This window comes from Schistocerca cancellata, chromosome 12 (assembly GCF_023864275.1).
Source record: "Schistocerca cancellata isolate TAMUIC-IGC-003103 chromosome 12, iqSchCanc2.1, whole genome shotgun sequence".
NCBI lineage: Eukaryota > Metazoa > Arthropoda > Insecta > Orthoptera > Acrididae > Schistocerca > Schistocerca cancellata.
Genome location: NC_064637.1, coordinates 95,876,971 through 95,891,109, shown reverse-complemented (window position 1 = coordinate 95,891,109; position 14,139 = coordinate 95,876,971). Strand labels below are relative to the sequence as shown.

The 14,139-nt window shown below is 42.5% G+C and overlaps 1 protein-coding gene across 3 annotated transcripts in view; it reads right to left on the bottom strand.

Annotated features, from left to right (window-relative positions):
* LOC126109396 (homeotic protein Sex combs reduced) overlaps positions 1-13,546 on the bottom strand; it is a 322,662-nt gene extending 309,116 nt beyond the window's left edge. For all 3 annotated transcript variants that reach the window (XM_049914424.1, XM_049914426.1, XM_049914427.1), the window contains exon 1: positions 11,689-13,546. The gene's annotated coding sequence lies outside the window, so the exon portion shown is untranslated. The remainder of the gene's footprint in view (positions 1-11,688) is intronic.
* Between the last annotated feature and the right edge of the window lie 593 nt (positions 13,547-14,139).

Here is a 14,139-nt window from a genome sequence, read left to right as displayed (position 1 = left end):
GTCTTTTTACTTTAGTATTAGGAGACATCGCTGTACATGAAGTTTCTGCAATTACAGAATAACAGGTTGGACGCATGTTTCCGCTGGAAGAACATCTGAAAATAGATCCATTCAGTGCGAAATGTCACTGCACTCAATGCAAAATGATTCAATCATAATTTAACAGGTAGCGGTTAAAATACTAATAATGACTTCGGGGAGACAAGAGGTGTCCTCTAGAAGCTAATTCATGCCGGAAGACCTCCGGCAAGGTAAAACTTCACAGTGAGGCGGGGGCGCATAATTTTCCCTCACACTTCTGAAGACAAATTACGGTTATTGTTCCTGTCGTCGCTTCAGTAACAGCTCCTTCGGACCTACGGTACACTGCCCTCAGGAATATCTCTGACTGCCGTGCTTGAAAGCAATGCAATACTTTGCACACTGGAGTAGTATCCATCAAGACGTTGCCCGCTTTCGAGCTGTGTTCGGAAATAGTTTTCCACCAAGTCTGATATAATGCGTGCCTTTTATGTCACTGCCTTAGTAGCTAAATCTGAGGCACCTCTTTATTGTTCCCATGCATTATTTTGACCACTACACGGTTATGTAATGGACCAGTTCCAAAGTAAAATTCTTTTGTCATTTTGTCTACCACCTACAATGTACTTGGAAGCCCCATAGTTGCCATCAAACAATAAGCAATACAGGGACGTTTACGAGCGAATGTTCTCGACTGGTGAAGACGTCGTGTGTCCTGACTTCTTCCTTGGTTCGAGACCCGGGAAGGCACATTGTTTTAAGACGTCAGTGAAACTCATTTCGCGGAAAAGAGAAAGTTAAATTTTCGAATCTGTTGGTAAATCAGTAACAAAGATTCTTCACACTTTAACTTTCTGGACCTTTATAAGCGAGCGGTATTTTCTTGATTATTATGGTTCCGAGTGAGGACACACAAATGTTGATAAACTGGCCACCGCTTACGATACCATCAAACAACAATATTTTATTTTCCAAAGCCAGCAGTAGACACTGACATAATTTTTTTTCCATTTTGACAATCCAGAAAATTTACCCCTCGTAGTAAAGAATGATAAATGACATATTCCGACAGGAATTTGTGTCGCTATTTCCGTTCTAGTGGAATGTAACTGAGTTCCTTCCACCATGCCATGCACTTATTATTCCGTACCGTGCACAAGTTGGCAATTCGCGAAGAAGAATCTACAAATACGATTGTTTAGCGATATTTGAGGTTCGCGCAAAACTGACTTGAATTATTAGGAGTACTCGGATTCTAGTACTAGTAATTTTCTTCACTTTGTCAACAATAATAATGCAACGAGAGGTTTAGATTGCTCGGATGTAATTTTTGAACTATTTATTCAGTGACTGAGAGCGTCAATTTAAAAAGAACGAAGTAATACACATTTTTTTCATCTGGAATCACCACACAGTACCCGAGAACTAGTCTTCGCTGTCATAGTACAATTGTAATTCACAAAGTCAATAACACTATAAATCCACTATAAGTAATTGGTGGAGATCTCTAACTTCCAATCTGAAGGTTACCCGTAACTGCTCCTGATGCACAGGATACACAAGCATTCAAAAAGTGCCAGTTCAGTGCCGAATTGCCACATACTGTAAATGGATAGACTCGAAGATGCTGCATTTCCAGTTCATTGCAGCACGAAAAAGAATTACACAAAAGCCTGTGTACCTAAAAATAACAAAATCATATTGTGTCGCAGCTGGAAATGACGTTTAAAAAACTTGTTGGAAGATAGTTCCGAGACGAAGATATTAATTGCCTGGTTTCTCTTGAGCAGTTATACAGGCGTCGCTCCGTTAGAATTTATTCGCAAATGTCTTTGACGGATCCGCTTGCGTGATGTGACAGTACAAATACCGATATTACTTCGTCCAGTATTAATGAAAAACTCTGCAATGACTATCCTGTTTTTGCGTAATCGTTTCTCGGGGATCGAAACGACACATTTTGCTCTGTTTTAAACGCAATTGTTTGCTCCGATACAGTCTGAGTCACAGACGTTCCAACGAGTCCCGTTCGCAAAATTTAGCTATTCTCGTAACAGCTACATGAAATTTCATACTGAGATGCAATTAATTACGACAGCGACTGGGAACTTTGGTGCAAGTAACTGTTGCGCCAGACTGAAGTTTGTAGGTGGAGAAATTATTTTAAGACTGAAGTAAACAGCTGTTCGGCCACCAAATGGTTGAAATGGCTCTGAGCACTATGGGACTTAACATCTGAGGTCATCAGTCCCCTAGAACTACTTAAACCTAACTAACCTAAGGACATTACACACATCCATGCCCGCGGCAGGATTCGAACGTACGACCGTAGCGGTCGCGCGGTTCCAGACTGAAGCGCCGAGAACCGCTCGGCCACACCGGCCGGCTTGTTTGGCCACTGTTTAACATGTAAATACAGTACATGCGCATCAGTAATGTCACACGACAATGAAGCGGGAGAATCATCAAATCATACAAAGACCTAGACTTCGCTATATTTTGGGATATGGAGTGGAATGATCACATAGGTTCAGATGTAGGTAAAGCTGGTGGCAGACTTTGGTGTGACGCTATGAAAACACAAATCAGCCATCTTTGACCATAAAATACCGTTACACAGAGTAATGAGATCAATCAAGTCATTAAAACCTGAATATTCCACAAGTGTGTTTGACCCAATCAAAATAGATCAAGTAGGGCATATTTAACGCCTATACAAAGAAGGGCGTCAGCTGTACACAGATAACATACGGTACACACAAGAAGCCAGAGGGAGCTAGCTATAAGAATAAAAGATCAAGGACGAAATGCTCCGATTAAAGAAGGTGTAAGACACGGATGTAGTCATCCGCCTCTACTGTCCAGTCTATGAGAAGTTCAGGAGTGGGAAAAGTTCAAGACTGGCACTGAAGCTGAGAGTGAAAGGATTCAATGACAAGGTTCGCTGATGACATTGCAGTCCTCGGTGAAGATCAAGAAGAGCCACACGATGTGTTGAAAGGAATGGAAGCGCCAATGAGCAGTGAATATGGATTCAGAGTAAACCGAAGAAAAGCGACAGTAATGAGGAATAGAGCAAATGAGAAGACGATAAACGTCAGATCGAAGTTGGGGACCACGAACTAGACGTAATTAAGCCTGCTATCTCGGAAGAAAAATAACAATGACAGTCGAAGTAAGGATGACACAATAGGCAGACTAGCACAGCCAAAGAGGGTATTCATGGCCGAGAGAAGTCTGCTACTATCAAACATAAGACTTACTCCGAGGAAGAAATTTTTTGATAATGTACTTTTGGAACACAGCATTGTTTCGTGGTGAATCATAAAATGAGGGAAAAGCATAAGAGAAGACAAATGTTCGAGATGTGGTGCAATACAAGTGTACAAATAAAACAGTTCCTGCGTCAATCACTTGTTTATTTTGCCACTAATTGGTTCGATGGTTCACATTATCATCTTCAGGTGGAGAATTGTTCATTTACATGGTTGGTGTTGGTGAAGAGTACAGATCTCTTTTCTTAGTTGCAGAGCAGGGGCAGTGTAGGCTACATTGCGTCTTCTGCTAATACCCTACATTGCCCTTGGTCTGCGACAGTGTAAAAATGTTTGCAATCTTCACCAGCACCACCCGTGTAAGAAAAAAACAGCTCTCCACCTGAAGATGATGATGTGAACCACCGAAACGCGTAGTGGCAAAATAAACAAGTAACTGAGGCAAAAGTTGTTTTATTTGTATTGATCAACAGTCGCAACACTCATAATGCCGCCCCCTTATGGACGAAATATTCATCTGTAGAAGTTTCTTGAAAATTACGTGGACTAGTAAGATAAGGAATGACGAAATTATCCGCAGAATCGGCGAAGAAAAGAACACATGGGAAACGCAGAAGTGGAGATAGGATCCAGAATGAGATTTTCACTCTGCAGCGGAGAGAACATCTCATTCTCTACACATCCCCCAGGCTGTGGCTAAGCCATGTCTTCGCAATGTCCTTTCTTCCAGGAGTGCTAGTTCCGCAGGGTTCGCAGAAGAGCTTCTGTGAAATTTGGAAAGTAGGAGACGAGGTACTGGTAGGTGTAAAGCTGTGAGGACGGGGCGTGAAACGTGCTTGGGTAGCTCAGACGGTAGATCACTTGCCCGCGAATGTCAAAGGTCCCGAGTTCGAGTCTCGGTCCGTCACAAAGTTTTAATCTGCCTGGAGAGAGGATGATAGGAGATGTGCCATGATATCAGGGAATAACTTCGATGGTACTAGAGAGAGCTGCAGAGGGTAAAAACTGTAGAGGAAGACAGAGATTGGAATGCATCCAGTAAATAACTGAGTACGCAGGTACCAAGTGCTACTCTGAGATGATGAAGTTGGCACGAGAGAAAAATTCGTGGCGCGTCGCATCGGACCTGGCAAAGACTGATGATTAAAAAAAAAAAAAAGGCAGCACGAATAATTACATGTTTGTTTGACCCACGATAGAGCGTCGTACTCAGGGACTTAGAGATTCGCGCAAACTGCTCCACGCAAGCCCATCAAGTTTCCGAAACTAGTGTTACGCAAAGAATTTAGGAATCTACTACTGCCTGTTATCTATCGTTCCCCTGGGGATGGCGAAAGAAATGCACTTTGCGAAGGTTTGCAGGATACGGATGTAAAACCGGCCGAAGTGACCGAGCGGTTCTAGGCGCTTCAGTCCGCGTGGAACCGCGGATGTGTGTGATGTCCCCTTAGGTTAGTTAGGTTTAAGTAGTTCTACGTTCTAGAGGACTGTTGACCTAAGAAGTCCCATAGTGCTCAGAGCCACTTGAACCATTTTCGAACGGATGTAAATATAGGAACGACGAAACGACAAAAAACAAAAGCCGCTTGAACGGAAAGGCAAATATGTACTTCAGTCCTGACCAACCCATATCCGCAACCGAGCTTCCTTTTATTTTCCCAAAAAAATGAGTCATTCGTCATTCACATCCTTGTAAACAGAGTTGTTAACATTCTTTGTCATAACGCCGCAGAAACGAAACATCTTGCAAAACTAAAGTCATCGTAGGGGGATGTCAGACAATAGCCTCCTGCCGTAAAAGGTTGCAGCAGATGAGGTGTTGAATAACATTGAGAAAAATAATACGGCTCGTTTGTAACCCACAAGTCAGTTGTGGAACTACAAAAAAATGGCTCTGAGCACTATGGGACTTAACTTAGTTCTAGAACTTAGAACTACTTCAACCTACCTAACCTAAGGACATCACACAATCCATGCCCGATGCAAGATTCGAACCTGCGACCGTAGCGGTCGCGCGGTTCCAGACTGAAGCGCCGAGAACCGCTCGGCCACACTGGCCGGCGTGTAATTACAGCTGGAAATCAAGACGAGAATAGAAGTAACTCGAACTTCTGTCTTGGAGAGGAAATATTTTACACTTGTTTTGTTGCTTTCAGTTTAAGACATTTGCCGCTACAAAATTTCTCGAGTTTCTTTTGAATAAACGGAAAACGTTTCGAGCCTACTCACATCATCAACCACCTGTTTTAAGCACATTTCTTTTTCACTTTCGTTATGTCTTCAACCTGAAGACCCGTGACGGTTGTTGTTAATTAATGTACTGCGGTTTAAGTTGCAGAAAACGTATAAACAAGTGGTTATTTACAGTGTCTGGGCGTCCGGAGTGGAAAGTGATATTACAGAAGCATTAAGTTCGTTTATATAATTGTTATGAAAAAGTAAGCACGTTGTAAGTTCTATAGTGTGAAATAAAATGTAATTGAAAAAGTAGAATAAACCGTTCTTGTGACACCATAATTTAAAGTTGAAACTAACGCAAATTATGTGTTACGGGTTCTACGTTATTCTATTGGCGTTTATCTCAAAACAGCGAATTACACTAAGACTTTTGTAGCCCGCAAACAGTGAGTTAAGAGATGCTTGGCAGGCACAAAGGAGTGTTCTTGTACTCTCAGCTACGCGGCACCATTTATCACGTGTGACGTCATATGTGTATGATGAACCGTATCAAATGCGCAGTTCACACCGACGTTTATACAGAGCATGGTGTCGCGGAGTGATTAAGCACGCAGTTTGCACTGCAGATTGTACTGTCCATAATGCTACGGTCAGTCATGGTAGCCTCTTCGTAGTCTAACTGTAACTGTTCAGAGGTGGCATAAATTGACGTTTAATAATGTCAGGTTAACGAAATATATTTTACAGGAGTATAGAAAAAAGCAGCAACGGACGTTTTATAAACCGATTACTTGCATACTCCAAGCCACGCTACCGAGAGAATAAACTGATACATTGACGAAAAAGACTACGTTCGCACAGTGTTCAGGGATAAAGCACGAATGAATGAAAAGCATCAATTAAAAAAAGTAGCCACAGACAGATGGCCTGGACGACGTAATTTGTAGAGAGTTGTGCAAAATTTGCGGAATTGATACAGAGCAAGGGAGAATAATTTCGCACTCTACTTTTTTTTTCTTTTCAGACTGAACACTACAAAATTTAACTGAAAGTGTATAGCCACTCGAAGAATGGTGGCGTACATGAAAATGTGAGAAAAATCACTAGAAACGTTCACAACATTCCGAAAAGATTTTTAATACTTTTAATCCCGTGGCTTTTAGTTGCGACCGCAATGACAATCCTAGGAGAACGAATCGCTACCCACGAATTATTTCCTTGAAATATTTAGTTTCTCTCAAGCTAGGAGGCTCACCACTCCATGGTGATATTTACAAGAGTAACATCCTAAAGAACTTGCGTGTCAAAACAGAAGTGGTAGAGCTGCTGGAAACACGCTCTGAGATGCAACCTGGTACTTTATTGTGGGCTGTTATGAAACGGGTGTGAACTATTTTGATGGGTCAAAATTTACTTGTGCTCTTGATGCGATTATCATGGTCTTGTCCAGAGAGACGGAGAAATATTGTAGAAAAAGATGGTAGTAGCTTAGAAACTTTTTAATCTGCAAGTGTCAGCTGAGGAGATTTTCCTCAGAGCAGACAACAAAGAAGTCGGTGTGAACATTCGTTGATCCGACTCTTCGCAGAGCGAATAAAAATAAAATTGTTGTAACTGTTTTGATGAACGATTCGAATGGCTCTGAGCACTATGGGACTTAACATCTATGGTCATCAGTCCCATAGAACTTAGAACTACTTAAACCTAACTAACCGAAGGACATCACACAACACCCAGTCATCATGAGGCAGAGAAAATCCCTGACCCCGGCGGGAATCGAACCCGGGAACCCGGGCGTGGGAAGCGAGAACGCTACCGCACGACGACGAGCTGCGGACGTTTTGATGAACGATTCTATAGTCAGTGCTTTCTTTCCAGTCTGCTTGTTGTAAGAAAGTGAAACCAACTTCGGGATGACCACACAAGCATTATTTCGCAGTGCCTTCTCTTTTATTTTATATTAAATCAAGGCAATTGCTTTTACAGCAACTTTGTTTCGCAATATCGTGTCACTGGTCGCAATCAAGTTGACGATGTTTTCAACGTACGTGGCTTACTCGCTGGAAAGAGCCGTCTCACGCTTTTGAGGACGAAGCCAAACAAATAGGAAAAAAGAAATTCGTCGCTGCTGTGTTATAAACATTTGCCTTTATGCGAAACAACCAAGAAAATTACAAAACACGGCAGTTTTGAGCATGAGACACAGGTCATTCTTCGTATTAACTGTTGCGTACTACGAAAATATTCGAACTGCAGCATCTTCTTTCGATAAAGTGTGGTTTGTGGCGTCATTTTACGTGAAAACGTGTCGAGCAATATCTACCTTTCAGTGTGCAATGACCGCTACAAAATTTTATATATGTGTCAAACAGAGTAATTTTTGACGCTGTAAGATAATAATTCATATGGGGTGTATGCATGTACCTTAAACACTAATTTTAGGATCCATAAAAAAAATGAAGGCATAAGGAATAAAAATTTTGAGGCACATACAAGGCAACAGAATAACAGGACAGCATTTAAAGTAAGACGTAATGCGGAAAAATATAATCACGTGGGAAAAAATTAATAGATACAATGACAACAAACGTACAACATAAGTAAAGTTGTCATCACCCCGAAGACTGAACACGTCAGCGTTCTATTGTTTAACATCGACTACGAACGATATTAAGAAATCAAATAAAAACAAGAGGTGAAAGAATCAACGAATGACTGTCACATACATAAGACAGAAGCGAAAAAAAATGAAAAAGGAAATATCGGAGATTCGTAAGGCTAATTCAGCAGCTTGTATGTGATTCCTATTTTGACTGTAACGGAAGATTTCTGAAAAATAAATAGAAGCCTATTTGGGCCACTGTTTAAGTAGTGATAGTTGCTTAGTGGTAATTTTCTAGTGCCACTAGATTACGTAGGAAGCGACTACAGGACTGAGATTGTGGGTTTTGACACTAATTATGAACGATTTGAGGTATGCCACGTTGCTACGTTTTTCATCTACTTGCTTTCGCGGCACGAAACATCAGCTTGTCGTTGGTGAGTGTGTTTAATTTGCACAGGAAGAAGCTGTTGCTACAGAATAAATGAATAGAGATCATTTCATCTAAGAGGAAAAGAACAATCTTTGCTGGATTGCTCATAACATGAGTTGAACTGCCTCACTCACGTGAAGCTGAGACTTTCAGCGTGAAACATCTTATTGACCATCACAAAATATGGAATAACGACAAGATGTCGATAGACCAAGATAAAAGATAGTTTACTAATGTAGGCATTAGAATATATTTAGTGTGCTACCATCCTTCAGTTCCTTCCAGCAGAGCTGTTCAAAGAAAAGAACTCGTATTGTCAAACAGAAAAATGTTTACGCTTTGTGTCTGAATTTTTGTTTTCTGCTGACAGAACAATGATACCAGATATGCAACTCTGCGCTATGGCACTAACAACAACACTGGTATTGTATTTCAAGGCTGTTACACGAGCTGTTTCATCGTTGTATTATTATTGCAGTTTAATATAATTCTGACGCAGTCCAGCCAATCCTGACAGATCATTGACGTAAAATTGGTAATAATAATAATAATAATAATAATAATAATGAGAAGTCGAAGTTGGGATTCGAAACTCGCCGCTCTTGTTCAATTGCTCATGAGAAAAAATTACAAGAACTAAAACTTCGGAACCTATTTAAATTTTTAACGGCTAGTACCACAAGGAGTGGTGTGGAAATAGACTGTTTATAGATGATACAGCCGTAATGACAGGAGAGGTAGAAATAGCAATAAAACAAATTAATGGACAAAAGACACAGCAGAACAAACTGGGTTTGAAATATGTTTTGTAGAAAACGGTCGTAATGTCAAATATGACAGTCCAGCTCATCTAGAAACAAGACACGGAACAACAAAAGGCGTGAATAGTTTTAAGAATACGGACAAATGGATTACAGGCAAACAGCTGGAAGAACGATGATTGACAGCTATCTAAATCACACGAAACCCTTACTGTTAAGTTTGTTTTTCCTAAACACCAAAATTCATCATTGCAACTCTCTCATAAAACGACTGAGTCTATACGCATCTGCCACAATAAGTCAAAGAAACTAGAGAAAGATGTTGCAATAAATATGGCAATAAAAACGGCGTCTAAAAATGAGTCCAGCCAATGAATAAGTTTTAAAATAGAAAAAAAAAATTACAGACACAGGGCACAAAGACAATGGTTGATGTTACTACAACATAATATGAATGACTTCAATTTAACGAAACGTATCTTCAATTCATTTGGTTTGAATCCGAAAACATGAAAATCGAGGTGCGTAACGTCAGAAAAAATGTAGAGGAAATGGGAAGAAAAGCTAAAGACATAGGAAGCCAAAATATGTTTGCGTTCATAATTTTCAGAGACGAAAATTGAGCTACTGGCGGGAAATGCGCAAATGAACACCGTACTAGGTACAGTAAATTAATGCAAAACATGTGGCTTCAACGACAAAAAACCTGGCAACAGCTGTCGTAAAAGTTACACTGTTATCGTGGTCTTGAGAGGGTTGACTAAGGATGTAAATAAAGAGATGTTTACTAGCGCAATAAACTAGAAAGCAAAGGGATAAAGATTTTACAGTATATAAATATCCCAAATTATAAAAACGTGATCTATATAAAATAAAGTCCAACAAAGAAATATATTCTGAAGTGGAAAAAATTACAGACACGATGCACAAAGGTGTGGTTCGATTTTATTTCCAACTAAGAAGTATTAATGACTCCTAATCAATGAAACGCATCTTAAGACGTTTAACTTGAAGCAGAAGATACAGAATATCGAGTTACTTGAACGCCAGGAAAGACCTAGATGAAATTGGCGGAAAAGTTAGACATAATGGAAATATCTGTAGAACAGCTGTAATGGCGTTTAGGCCTTTCAAGAGACGAGAAATAAAGCCACCCGTGCGTAATGTTCACAAGACCATCGTTCTTGATACATCACATTAATGAAAAACATGTGGCTTGACCGAAAATTAGAACTGACATCTATAGTCTTAACAGTTATACGCATAACGGGATCCGTAGATGTTTGACTAATAACGAAGTAAATAAAGAGCTGTCTACTAAGGCAATGAATTGGACAGAAAAAGAGAGAAAAAACGTAGAAGTTATACAGATCCCATGTTATGAATGTAGGATCTGTATAACAAAGACCAAACAAGGCATATAAATTCTAAAATAGGAAAAAAAAGAAAAAATTACAAACAAAATTCACAAAGACAGCGTTTGATTTTATAGCCACATAAGGAGACAGAAAACTCCTAACTGATGAAAAGCAACGACAACACATTTGATTACAAACTGAAAACAAGAATAGCGAGGTACATGAACGACAGAAAAGGCCTACGGGAAATGGGCAGAGAAGATAAAGACGCAGAAAACCGAAATATCTTTCGCGCGGTTGTAGTGGCGTTTGTCTCTTTCAGAGACGATATATGAGCTATTCATGCCAAAACTTATAGAGAATACCATGGCTAGGCGCACCACATAAACGGAAAACATGTGACTAAACGAAAAAGAAAAGAAAACATAACTGTCATAACAATTATCGTGGTCCTTAGATGGTTGACTAACGAAGTAAATAAAGGGACGTTTACTAACGCTACAAATTAGAAAGAAAAAAGAGAAGGGTGCCACACTTTATATAGGTTCCAAATTATAAAAAACAAGATCTATAGAAAAATGTCCAGACAAGGAATACATTCAAAAATGGAAAAAAAAATCACATACACAATGCGCTTGGACAGAGTTCGATTTGACAGCCACTCAGGAAGTATGAATAACTCGAAACTAATGAAACACATTCCATGCAAACTGAACAGAAGAATAGAGAGGTACAGGAACGTGAGAAAAAAAAGTAGAGGAAATGTGCAGAGAAGCTAAAGGCGCAAAAAAGCGAAATATCTTCACAACAGCTGTAATGATGTTCGGGGTGTTTAGGAGACGGCAAATGAGCTACTGGTGCCAAATCTTCGGATGGAAACCTCACTAGATCTACACGATAATGAAAAACATTCAGTTTAAGCGAAAAAAAAACTGACAGCAGTTGTCATGACTGTTTAACATAGTCGGGGTGTCTGAATGGTAGACTAATGTAAAAAATTAAAAAATAATGAGGAGGATGATATGAAAACAGACAGGTACTTTGCGGCGGTGAAACTCACCTGGGCGCAATTTTCCGCTTTTCCCGTCGCCTGGCAGCGGCGCGGCGCGTGCTGGAAGCGCTACGCAGTGGCGCACGCACGCACGCACGCACGTAGGGCTGGCCTCCAGTCGCGGACAATAATTGATCGCCCGGTGGGTCGTAAATTTTCCCTCTCGCCGGCCGCTCCCCCTTCTTCTGGAGCTGGAAGCGTCCCTGGAAAACAGCTGACGGCCGAGTAGCGTGGTCACCGCGCGTCGTCGTCGTCTTCACCGCCGCTCTCTTCGTTTCTTCTTGTCTTCTCCCGGACCTGCTGCCAAGTTGCTACGACAGTTATATCTCCCGATAAACGCGACAGGTGTCTTGCGCTCCGGAGCACACTTTCTGTATATATATTTCACCGTTCTGGTCTGTTGACACACGAGGAGAAATATTTCTTCAGACACAAGCAGTGTACTACTTTCTTTTTTACCCTGAAATACGCTACTGCCCCGCACAGACAAGTAGTCAAATTACGTCGAATTGTTTTCACTGATACTATTGATACACCTGTTTTATGGCACAAGAAATGTCAGACAACTTTTACACACCAGTTTAGACAAAGACGTCCGTTTTGACAGCAGCAGCTTTATCTTCGCAACTCGTGCGCTTCCGTCATTCCACACTCAAAGCATACGAAACAAGCTCGTCTGTCTTCTATTTTCTCTTTAAACTGCTAAGTAAAAAAATGACATTTACTTCGATTCAGCACACACATTAAAAGTCACCTTTCGCGTCAATTATATATCGAGGATACTACCTTCCTGGAGCAGCTCTGTTGGAAGACGCAAACAGTTTCGACTGCTGTTGCTCCGAAATTGCTGTCTTTCGCGCGTGTTTTTCTGCGACACTGCTGCGCGACCTTCCGCGAGCTATTTTTAACGCAGTACGTAATCACTAGTTTCCTCCGATGTCAGCAGCCGTCTGACGCCTGAGAAACAGTAGCTTATACTACTTTCCACTAAAGCAGTACACAGACTATATTACTGCTAGGCAAATTTTTATACTGCACTACTTGTGGATTAATTCCATATAATATCGACACTGGCGCAACTACGTAAACTGATTACTGAACAGCTGTCGGACTCTACCTTATGACTTTATATACTGCAGCAGAGATCTGTAGGGGAGTTTCACACGGTAGATGAGCAGGCAGATGGTGGAGAATCGTGCCAGTACTGTCCCGTTAATAATGTGCCAACTGTTGCTTTTGCCGCGCTACGCAGATGCCGGCGGGCGGATGCAAAACAGAGTTTCAGAGAGCAAGACAACACACACACGTTGTACGGCGCTGCGTGCAATTCGAGAGCATTCAAGCCTCGACCGGAAGTCCTTCAGACGGCTGTGAGATCCGTACCTCGCTCGCATCGTCCTCCATGTCGACTTCGGGAAAAATGTCCAACGTCCGCAGTGGTGCAGGTTTCCCGGCGTAGCGGATGAGCCGAAGTCGTCGTGTGTTTTGGGACTGGCTGCGTGTCAGAATACACTCCCCACGTTCTCAGATCCGAGGCTGTCACCTGTTAGTCGGTGCCGCAGGTAGACTGGCCCGTCCGGAGAACTGCGAAGGAGGCTGCCAAAGGCGATTTATCACCCTGGTGACGAGTTCTTAGCGACAGGAAAGTCGCCGCAGTTTCATCCCGAGACGGGAGCGCAGCTCGGCGAGTTGGCGCGTGCGGTCATCGCCGCGACGTGTGTGACGATGTCGACGGACCGTCCCGGAAGTGACAGGGCGCTAGGCGGCGAACGCTTGGTGTTGATCCGCTGTTCCTTGCAAGTCCCGAACGGCGGTGCGCGCCCTGTCGGTGTTTCTTCTCCGGGCCGATGGTTGGTTGTAAATCTATCGCTGGCGACCTCGTGGTAACTCGGCAATGAGCCGTCCCCCCCCCCCCCCCAAGCCGCCACGGGCCGCTTCCCCCACCATCGCGCCGCGCGGGTCCCCTCACCCCCCACCACCGGCCGGGCGCCGCTGCCGTCGTGGCCGGGACGCGCCCCCTACCACCGCGCCTTCCCCCACCCCACCGGCTGGCGGCGTGGTCTCTGCTCCCGCCCCCCGCCCCCCACCCGCCGGCGCGCAGCTACTTCAAATTCTCGCAACGTCCTGCGCGCTCACAAGCCGCGTTGGGCGGCGACTTACGGAGGAGGTGGTGTTTGCTGCCGCTTCGCTGCCGTCCCGCGCCGCGGCGTGTTTATTAATTCTCCCCGCGCTGATCTGGTTTGCTCTGCGAGGCTATTTGTCCGCACTCCGCGCAGGTCCCGGCCGTGATTAAATATGCCTTGTGACCAGTCGCTCGCCACAGCCCTTAAATAGAATCGCAACCAGACACTAGCGCACCACGTACAAAAATTCCAGGTTGCCCACATTACTAATAAATTAATTGACAATCCTGTCTGTTTACAACCTCGATACTACTTTCATTACAGAATTTGTCCAATT